Raw genomic sequence first — 11,944 nt, forward strand, 5'->3', positions numbered from 1 at the left:
ATGGACAGTCTTTTGAAAACAGCAACACTCACATTTTGGACAGTTAGGACTGCTGGTTTGAACATGTCAAAATGAACAGTCCTCTCTCAACAGAGGGGGGGAGGATATGACATCATATATATCCTGTCCACAATACAGTCCTTTAAGCAGTTCTAAGAAGGCCCAACCCCCATTTGCACCACTCAGGTGACCCTGAGGACACAGATAAACCTCCAGGTGGCCTCAATGACTCTCTAAAACAATGCAAATGACCAGCTGTCTACAAGGAGTATAAATCCTTCCATTCCCCACCATCCAATCAGAGCTGAAGAAGCTTCTGGAAGCTTCAAAAAACATCTTAAAAAAAACCAAGAAAGTCCAGTTGCCTCTTGAAAAAGCATCTTGGGAAACCTGTTGATCAGCAATAAACACTCCCTATTTTACTTTTCATGGAGGTCAGTTGTTCCCAGTGAGTATTTTTGACCCAGGAACTGGTCTTTGGCTTATATCTGGTCCCCAAATGTTCTATTTCCTGCTAAAGTTCAAATAGAATCACAGACATTGTAACAAAGAACTAAAATATCTCTGACTAATGCAGGGATTGGAAACTTTTGTTTTGACATTGGGGCTTGCTTAGAATTTTTTAAAAAATTGGACAAGGGAGGAAAAGAGGATGAGACTTGTTCATTTCACAACTCACATTCAACCGATATGACTGATCGCAATACATTTGTTAGCTGCCCAGAGTCACCTTGTGTAAAGCAACATAAAAATTTAATAAATAAAGAGTCTGCAAGAGTCACCTACCCTTTTATTTTTCATGAAAGCCACTTGTTCCCAATGAGGTTGTCTTTCCCAACTTGGTAATACAGGTTGACTTTGAACAAATGGATGTTGATTTCCAGCAGGAACTTTTGTCCCTTTATTTGTTTTAATGAAGAATCTTTGAAAAGAAGAGTCAAGTTGTTTTACCATGGCAAAGAAAATTCACACAGAAATAATAAGACTAATATTGAGAGCATATGTGTACACATGGACACTTGGGGCTATGCAGAATTCTCTATTCATTTCTTCATTCCAGTATTTTTAGTGTATAGTTTGAATGCACAGGGTCCTAAAAGACCCTCAATGGTTTGCCTGGAGTTTCAGGAGATGACCGTTTCATGGGGGAGGTGTCAGCCAGAGCAGGATGAAAATCTGGGTGTGTTTGTGGAGGAAGCTTCAATGGGGCAGCTTAAGTCCTTGTGGGCACATTTCCAGAACCACCTCAGTTTCTCTCAGTATGTTTGCTGAATCCAACCTGTTCCAGTCTAAAATTCATCAGGCTTTTTCCATCAATGGGTAAATTGTGGACCTTTATGTGAAGGGGCAACCCAGGGCATCCAATTCTGTCCACATGGCCCCACTTAGTTAGATAGCAATAGCACTTAGACTTGTATAACACTTCGCAGCCCTTTCTAAATTGATGACAGAGTCATCAACAGAAGGATGGAAGGCAGAGTTGACCTTGAACCAGTCAAGATCAAACTCATGGCAGCGGACAGAGTTTGCCTGCAATATAGCATTCTAACCATTGTGCCACTATGGATCTGATTCCTGCATTCTCCTCTGTTTGTTGATGATAGAAAATCAGGGGAATTACACACCATTTTGAAAGAAAAATTTTCCCCTCTCTTTTACTGGGGTGGAGTCAGGGCAACTGAAAGAGCTGAGCATTTGCTGGCTGGATGCCCTTTCTGATGCCTATGCAGAGTTCACAGCAGATATTTTCTGTTAGTGCCCTGATAGAGAAATATCTGTCGCTGCCTAGGATTGAACCAAGCATCTTCACCTCTAGGCCACCACACCACTCTCTTTTTAAAGTAATCATTGAATCATTCCTAAAATGTATTTGTCAGTTGTAAGACAAATTTACATGCATAGACTTTAGAATCAAGTAAAACATGGAGAAAACCAAACAATGAAATTTGGAGTTTGGCATTAAAATCCTTATGCGTAGGATACTATTCATAAAAGAGGAGCTGAAGAAAACCATGATACAAATTCCCAGTCTCAAGGGCAGTTGCACTTGGTGTTAACCTGATTGCTTTAAATCTCTCCCAATGTTGCTGTAGACCTTCTCAGACTAAACCCATCTACTAGAATGAGGGCCATGATAGAATGATAGGAGCCATGTTGTCTCATGTGTGGCTTTCAGCCAATTGCTCCAATTCAGAAGGTCCCTTTTGTTTCAGCTTCTTCCCTATTTGAGGAATGTCCGGTTCAACAACAGTGCTGGAGGAGAAGTCTCCTTCTCAGAAAATGGGCTGGGATCTGCTGTTTATGAACTTCTCAACTGGGTTTCCATTCACAATAAATCAACTGGTTCTGTGAAAGTCGGGCACATTGATCCTGGGGCTCCACCAGGCCAGGTTTTCACCATTAACTCTGATACAAATCATCTGGGCCACAAATGTGATTTGAAAGGCAACATTATAAAATCAAGGAAAGTTTCATTCTCTTCTCTCAAGGGAGGCAGAAGAATGTCCCTTCTAACCGGAAAAAAAACGGCTTTATGGATCTTAAAATATGGCAGCCATTTGGTGCAAAGCCTGATTTTGCACATAACACATTTTAGGTTGATTGTGGCAGGTTAAGAAATGGTTGAGATTGGGACAAACTTCTTGAAGATCAGGATGCTATTAGGGTGGGAAAAGTGATTTCAATGGAGAGAAGGGAGGAGCCACGTCACATGTTACAACATGCAGTCTCGCTACTCTGAGACCGCGTTGTCACTTTTGCTGTTGGGGGAGTCATTGAGACTAAAACATTACCATAGAGATGGGTGATCAGAAAGACGAAGCCTGCTGGTCTCAAGGATATGGCAAAATCCCTGATAGACCCAAGGGAAGGCTTCAAGCCCGCTGTAAACAGGCAGCCATAGGATGATGAAATCACGGACGCTCCGGAAGGAAGGAAGAGAGAAAGTGAGTCATCTGGTGAGGTCTTTTTTTCTATTTTGCTAAAGACTGCCAAGAATGTTTCTTTAAAGCCAAATTAGATACTGAAACAAAGAACCTGAGCGCAAAAACAATCCTAATGGGATCGTTGTGGAAAGATCTTTTCCCCTTTGTAATTCAAGTATTTTTTGTGGATTGAAATGCTCGTCACATCTCCATTTTTCCCTCTTAAAGTGAACAGATTGATTTTTTTTTTCTTCTGCTTCTTGTTGCTTTATTTTTTGACTTACGGATTAAATCCTTCCTTTTTTATTTTAACCATTCTTCTATACTGTTATTAAAACCAACACTAAAAGAAATCTAAAGAACTTGTTTCCTACAGAAGGTGAAAATTAACTGCGCCTCAGAGTTTTTTTTGAAACAACATATCACTCTTCTTACTTGACTTCATTAACTTTGCAACTGAAGGGTTAACACTTGTTTACAAAACTGAATAAAGAACCAAGGCAGGAACTGTTTTCACAGGTGCCTCTGAGAATTATTTGGCAGGGAAAGAAAAAGAAGGAAGAAGGAAGAAGGAAGGAAGGAAGGAAGGAAAAGGAGGGAAGGGAGGAAGAAGAGAGGGGGAACAGAACCCTTTCCCTTTGAAGAGCATAAAAGAACTTTTGTTCAAGTCAATTTAAAATAAAAGTAGAGAGGCCTGGAAGACTAGAGTGGCAGTCATTATTAGTTTTTTCTCTCTCTTCTGTTTTGGAAACATGGATCAATATTCAGATGAGGAAACCTTAACATTCCAAAATATCTTGGCTGGAATTCAAAATCTATTGGAAGGATATGGGAGAATTGAGAAAAAGTTGGAAAGAGAAGTCTTCCTCACAGGAAAAGATGATGGGGTTGGAGCCCAAAAAATTAAAGGAAGAATGAATATATAGAAGATAAAGATAAGACAATAGATGAATTTATTAATGGAGCAAATGTGGGTGAAAGTGGAAAGAAGGGATTATGGAAAAGGGAATTCGGAGAATTGGAGCTCTACCCCAGATTACAGGACACATAAGAAAAAAATAGTAATGATGATGGACTTAAGAAGAAATTTTTTTTCAGAAGCAAGATTGACAACCAAAGACAAACTAATTTTAGTAGCAGCTGGTGGGCAATGAGATTACCTGAGAGATCCTTCAAGCAACAAAGTGCGGAGAGAAGTCATAAAAACCTTATAAAGGAGATAAAAAGAAGACTGACACCACAATTGGCAAGAGAGATAAGACTGTTTTGTTACTGGAAAGATACAGATTGACAATGAAAGTTGATAATAAAAAATTACTTGATTAATAAGTAGGAATTTTGTAACTCTTAGATTATTTTAGATTGTTATCAAATGTTTATTCGCTAACAATTAATTAACTATAATAACAACAATGAAATGATAAAGGATACAGTGTAATGATATATACATGTATTGGCAATCTAGTAAAAGAAATTTGAATATAAATTGCAAATTGTGATTTGGGAAAAAGACCTATAAATTTTATTAACAACATTTTATTAAATCTTGTTATAAAGGTGTAAGGTTTTTTTTGGGGGGGGGTGATGAAAGATGGGACATAAATAGTAAATGATTTTTAGCCAATTATAACAACAAGGAAATGTCAATGGACATTGTTTAATAATATATACATGTGGTATTGGCAAAAGTAACTTGGATATAAATTCTAAACTGTGAGTTGGGGGAAAAGGGGGGAAGGTTTAGAAACTTTATTAATTGACTTTTCTTAAAATATCATAAAGGTGTAATGTTATTGGAGGATTTTTTGAAATAGCTAATGAATGCCATTATGTGGTTGTGTCTTTAAGTATGAATGATTTGAGGTAAAATCATGTTCAAATAATTGTAGTCAAATGACAATTGTGGTACATTGATAGTAAGATATTTATTTATTTATTTATTTATTTTATTAAAATTTATATGCCGCCCAATCCTGAAGGACTCCAGGCGGCTTACAAAAAAGAAGAAAAAGAGAAAGAAAAAAAAGGAAAAAAAAGACAGTTTAAAATCACAAAACCACATGCATTCATTCTAATCGGGGCTGGACCTCAACAATGAGGTCAACAGCCCCAGGCCTGCTGAAACAGCCAGGTTTTAACAGCTTTCCTGAAGGCCATGAGAGTGGGTATGGTCCAGATCTCTGGGGGTAGCTGATTCCAAAGATTCGGAGCAGCCACAGAGACGGCATCTGAAGGAGGCCCAATCTGTGGGATCTTACTAGCCGCTGGGAGGTATGTGGCAGTAGGCGGTCTCGAAGGTATACAAAGATTTTTGATTTAAAGTATATCATCTAATATGAACTATATGTAATGACTGTGGAAGAAATGCACGAAAGTTATCTGTAACCAATCCACACACTTTCTACAAGATGTAATGAAGGATTATTCTTTTTTGTGTTTTTGTTCAATTAAAATGAAAATAAAGAATAAAAAAAATTAGAAGACTGCTGTCATGTCATCCCTAGTCTTTTTCATCAAACTAGAGATACCCAGATCCTGCAACTGTTCTTCATTTTTCATATGTTTTAGCCTCCAGTCCCTAATCATTTTTGTGAAATAAAATCACTGCTGTTGACTCCACCTGAAACTTCATCTTCGGTGGAGCTCCAGAGTTTTCTGCAACGCTCCACAAACAGCAAGAGGGAAGCAGAACGAACGACTTTCTCACATGGCCACATGGTGCAATTACAGAGGTGGCCACCATTTTCCATGTGACACCAGCTGAATGATGCCATTTGTCCAGCCTGTATTTGACATATGAGTAGCCATTTTATTTAGCTCTCTATTATACTCATTTATTCCTTTTCTTTCTCTTTACTATGTAAGGGGGTTTTTCAGGCTCACCACATTCTTAAAGTGGGGAGGAGGAGCGAATAGATAGTGAGGATTGTTTTGACTAGGTGACCTTCTTTTCTGTGGGAACAGAGGCTGCTCCTGGTGAGACTGGAAGGTGGAGTTTGAAGACACCGGTCAATGTGGATGGAGTGTTTATTGGGGATTTTCTAACTTTCAATATTATGTGGTGTAATTCCGGTTTATCTCAGATCGGGAATTACAACAGACTTTGCCAATTAGATGTCTACCTAAATAAAAGAAATTTGTTTTCAACTTTGCACATTTCTTCTTTGAATGGGTTTCATCACTTGGAAACCTGACACCATTGGTGGCTGCTACCAAAATCATGCCGGAAGTGCTTGCTAAGCACATCTGTCCCAACACTTATGGAACAACATCAGTTCTTTATGCTTCATTGACCTGTGAACATTGTCAATGTGTAGTTTAGGACAATTGGCTATAGTCACTTCGTGCCAGCCCCCTCACCCCAGATGTCCCATGGCATTCTTCTCCCTCTAGCTGCTATGGTTCATACACCCCTCTTTGCAAAGTGAAGATGAAAAAAATGGGGAATGGTCTCCAATTCCAGGTGTCAGTAGAGGAGAGGAGTGTTGCAGAGGGAAAGACCTTCTGAGAATGGTTTTGATCTGGGAACAGTTGAGACACGCATGACTAATTGTCCCATATTGCAAATCTGCCAGGGCAATTTGTACTGCAGTCAACCGGCCAGAGTGAGACAGTGATTGGAGGGTGGCTGAGGACCAGTGGCTAGGGAGAATCAGTTGGGGGAATGATAGGGAGAAGATAACAGGAAGGGACTGATGGGGAGGGCTGGCCACGGTGCATTAGCTGAAATGGGGAGGTTGGGGTGAGGTGCTTGGGGCAAGGCAACTGCAGCCAATTGTTACATCATCAATGTGATTGGTTGTGAAGTTACTATTTCATCATTGTTGCTAAAAAAGGACTATCTGTAATGTTTATGTAGCTATCACAACTGCTTAATCCTTCCGGCTTCAAATGCAGGACCAAAAACCAATAATCAAGTCTCACAGCAGTATTGCTTGTTAAGAGTGTGCTTGGGATACATTTTCTCCAGAGAATAGTGGGAGAAGATCAAAGGATCCAGCCATATTCATGCATTTGAGAAGGGAGGAGGAAATGATATACTGTATACATAAGGAATAGATGATGTAATCATACATATTCATAATTAACAAACTATCAATTATGTTGCCAACTCTTCTATTGTTACTAACTTCAGTAGAGAAATATTACCTTAATAAAAAAGTATGTTGGTTATGTTGCCATAGACATTTTAATAAAGTTTATTGAAAACCAGAGAATTTGAGTTTGCTATTTTATGGTGATAATTCGCACACATTCCTCCTATGTTTCTGTTTAACACAGGAAAGGCTGTCTGATGGAAATGGAGATGTTATCCTCAACATACCAATTCTGTACGACCCAGGACTAAATGACCACTCTGTGATTTGTAGCTGCCTCCTGACTTTGGTGACTATCATACCTAGTCATAACTTGAATGACATTAGTGGGAACTTGTCCTCATTGAAGACATTTGATTGTGATGTTGGGCATAGATAGAGCGATTCCTGTGGAGAACTTCTGTGCACACAGATCTCATAGAATAGCGTGATTTACCAGGGAAGTCCACAAAATGAAATGTTACAAGAGATGATTAACATGCTACATACAAATATGACATTTATTACTCATTCCTCTCAGGGAATTCTGCCCAACGTTGATGAGGCCGTACTGCAGATCTGGAAGTGAGGGGGATTTAAACTCTGCTATTTCAAGAACAACTGAATAGTGATAGGCAAGTTCTATAAAGCCTCAAACACCTGAGGAAACAGCCACATATGTATAAAAACACTGACATTGAATTCTTTAAAACATTACCTTAATAATAAACTAAATAAAGTAAGGAACAAAGTAAGAAAATTTCATCCTTAAAATAATAAACACTCTTTTTTCCAATTTCACATTTTATTAGGTTATAAGATAAAATACAAAATACAAAAGTAAGTAAGAAGAAAATGGAGAGAGAAAAGTGAGGAGAAATTGGGGAAAAGAAAAGAAGAAACATTGACTTTTGACTCCCTCTATTAAAGTAAAAATAAAGCATTAACATCAAGGTACAACTTTTTGTTTTTCTCTAATAATGTTAGCTAGCCATTTCTATAAAAACATAAATCTAATCGGTAAAACCCAAAATCAAATTTTCATTTTTTTCCCCACCTCAAGCACAAAGTTCAGAAACGGTCCCCATGTGGAAACAAAGGTACTTATATTCTTTCCTTTAACCAAAACGATCAATTTTGCCACTTCTTCCAACTCCATCAGCTTCTGTAGCCATTCATCCATAGTGGGAATCCAAGTCTCCTTCCATTTGTGGGTCTATAATAGTCTTGCTGCTGTCAATAATATCAAAATTTTTCTCCACATTTTTTCCATTAAACCCAAAAGAAAACTTTCTGTTTTCATTTTTATTTTAATTTGAAGAATATTCTGTATTATAATATGAATCTTACTCCAAAATGTCTTTGCTTTATCACATGTCCACCACAAATGGTAAAAGTTCCTTCTTTCTTTTACACTTCCAACAACATTCATTTGAAATACCTTTATACATTCTGGATAACTTATCCAGTGTTAAATGCCAGTGATACATCTTATAAAATTTTTATTTTATAGTTTAGTGTAAATTTTAAACCTTTCATCCACATATTTTCCCATTGTTCAAGCATCACATAATGTCAAAAATTCCTTGTCCATTGAATCATACAATGTTTATTTATATGCCATAATAACCATGTCATCCAAACCTTATTTGTGACCTCTAATTCAGGTAGCCTCTTATTTATGGAGGTTCACCAGCTCATTTAACCAGGCCAGACAACATGCCTCAAAATACAATTTCAACTCAGATAAACACAGCCCCCATTTTTCCTTAGCATCTTGCAGTAGTTTGAATCTAATTTTTGGTTTTTTCCCCTTTACCATATAAACTTGGAAATATCGGAAATAATAAACATATATTAATAACAGGTTTTCCATCTATACAGGGCATTGGACCTCATTAAGGTGCTTTGAAAACATGGAAAACAAAGAACTGACCACAGGAATATTCTAAGCAGTTGCAGAACTTGATAAGAAATTCTTTTATGGAGAAATTCCTCCTTCACGTCATCATTTATTAGAAATCTTATCGCATTCTAAACATGCCACAAAGAAAAATATAAATGAGGAAACTCCTTGCATTAGTTAGAAATTTTTGTTTCTTACTATATTTTCTCTACAATTCAGATCAGGCCTCACCAGAATAATGTAGCATTTGGGGGAAAAGATACAAGCCAAGAGAGCAGTTCCAGAGGCAAGAATGGAGAAGATCTCCACAGCCACCATGGACTTCCCTTTGGTGCTCAGGTACGTGGGGAGGAAGGAGATCCAAACACTGCAAAAGACCAGCATGCTAAAAGTAATGAACTTGGCTTCATTAAAGCTGTCAGGCAATTTCCTAGCTAGAAATGCCACTGTGAAACTGACAAGGGCCAAAAGTCCTAGGTAAGAGAGGACACCATAAAACATTACAGCTGAGCCTTGCTTACATTCCAAGATGATCTCTCCAAACAAGGAGTGGAAGTCCAAGTTAAGAAATGGGGGAGAGGTTCCCAGCCATGTGGCACAAAGAAGGGCTTGGACCAGAGGACAGGCTATGACAATGGAGTTGGTCAGTGGTTTTCCCAAGAGTTTCCTTGTCCTGTTCCCTGGCTTGGTGGCCATGAAGGCCAGAACCACCATGACAGTCTTTGCCAAAACAGAAGAAACTGCAAGGGAAAAGAGAATGGCAAAGGCAGATTGTTGGAAGAGACAGGTGAACTTCACTGGCTGACCAATGAAGAGGAAGGAGCAAAGGAAGCAGAGCAAGAGAGAGACCAGGAGGATGTAAGTGAGATTTCGATTGTTGGCCTTCACAATTGGGGTGTCATGATGCTTATAGAAAATCACCAGGACTGCAGAAGTGATCCCAGAGAAAAGAGCAAGAAAAACTAAAATGCATCCCAAGGTATTTTCATAGGAAAGGAAGGGTCTTCTTGGCAATGCATTGGTCCTTGTCCTTGTTGGGAAATTGGACTTCTGTGCAAGGTTCACAGTGAGCTGCATCTGGAATCAAAAGTCTTTGTCTAAGGATTTCAGCAACTATCATACACATTATTCTTCCTGCATAAATCACATGAGTGATGCCTTTCGGTTGTTGACCTGTGTTACATACTGTGAATGTATATAGTTTTCACCAAGGTCCATTGCTACCAGCGGGAACACATTTGAATCTGGTTGGCCAAAGGCCCTTCTGGAGCCCTATAAAAGGACTGCTGTCGGACAAGACCTTCACTGGATTGTAAATAGCAATCACTGAATAAAGAGCTGTTTGTTACTGACCCTGAGTGTGCCTCATCTGTTCACCCTATCTAACATTGATGACGAGGATGGGATCAGAAGGCAACAAGGCACTGAAAGAGCAAAAACAATCCAGCAAGTAATCCAGCCCGGAGCGAAGCATGGCAGCAAGCAGCCATCTTAAAGTGGCAAATTTGAATCAGCTTCACCCAAGACAAAATGACTACGCACACCTCACCAGCACCGTATGACCCAGCCGCCAAGCACTGGAATTCCTACATGATGAGGTTCAACTGTTTCCTTGAAGCTAACGACATCTTGGGCCTGTCCGAAGGCTGGAAGAAGGCAATGTTCCTAAGCTACTGCAGACCAGAGGTGTTAGAATGGTGAAGGACCAACAGCATTGCATTCAGTCACTTGTTTGGTGCTAAAACAGATGCTGTGAACACACTACACTCTCAGACCATCTAAATATGTGCGGAGGCATGACTTCAACCTCTGGAACCAGAAGGAAGGTGAAACAATCAACCAATATGTTGCCGTACTTCAAAAGACTGCTGCATACTGTGAATTCAGAGATCTCGACGAGCTCCTCCTAGACTGCATTATATGTGGTGTTTGGGACATTAACTTACAGAGGAGGCTGCTCGCCAAAACTAATGTTACTTTCCAGATCGCCCTAGATGAAGCCAGGGCTACCGAGTCCTCAACCAAATCAACAGAAACACTGCAGAGACAAAGCAGACCAAAGAGCGCACACAAAACCACAGGCATGCATCACGAGACCACGGGGCCAGAAGTGTCAGACAGCGATGATAACATCTACCACATGCACACTGACCGAAAGGAATTGGCGCAGAAATTTGAATCGCAATTCCTGCCCTGCGCAAGCTGGAGGAAACCACCAGAGATCAACTTGCCATTTCCAGGACGCCATCTGCCAGGGTTGTGAACGAAAGGGGCACATTGCCAGGATCTGTAGGAGTGGATTCCTCATAGCAACCAGACAGCCAAGAAACCAACCGGCATACCTGAAACCACCATGATGAGGGACATGGCAACCATGACCAAGGCAGCCAGAGGGAACTACTGGAGCAACGTTCCAGATAACCATCAGCCAGACCTGCATAACGTGAGCCAAAAAGCTGAGAATCACAGTCCTCCTTGAGGGATCCCCATGTTCCATGGAGATTGACACAGGGTCATCACTAACAATCATGCCCTGGGTTACACTTAAGAAGATTGTCCCCAACTTAAAGAGACACAAGCTGTGGGTTCCAGACATACGCCTGAGCAACTACCAGGAGAACTGAGTCCTGGTTCTTGGACAAGGCACTTTCTGAGTGCAATACAAGTCATTCAACGGACTGCTTCCTGTGATGGTAGTCAGCAGCGTCCAGCAGAGCCTCCTAGGGCTGGACTGGTTCAAACCCCTGGGCCTTGAGGTGACCGGAATCAACGCCATTTGAGACAACACCGCCAAAGAACTACTTAAGGAGTTCAAGGACATCGTTGGCACCGGTCTTGGTAAGTATGTGGGGACCCCCATATCTTTTAACTTGGACCTGAACATAGCCCCGATTAGGCTGAAGCCCAGGAGAGTGCCTTTCGCTCTCCGCCCCCAAATTGATCTGGAATTGGACAAGCTCATTGGCCAGGAATCCTAGAGCCAGTAGAACATGCACGCTGGGAGGCCTCTATAGTGACCCCGGTCAAGCCAGACAGGT

This window comes from Thamnophis elegans, chromosome 1 (assembly GCF_009769535.1).
Source record: "Thamnophis elegans isolate rThaEle1 chromosome 1, rThaEle1.pri, whole genome shotgun sequence".
In the NCBI taxonomy this organism is placed as follows: Eukaryota; Metazoa; Chordata; class Lepidosauria; order Squamata; family Colubridae; genus Thamnophis; species Thamnophis elegans.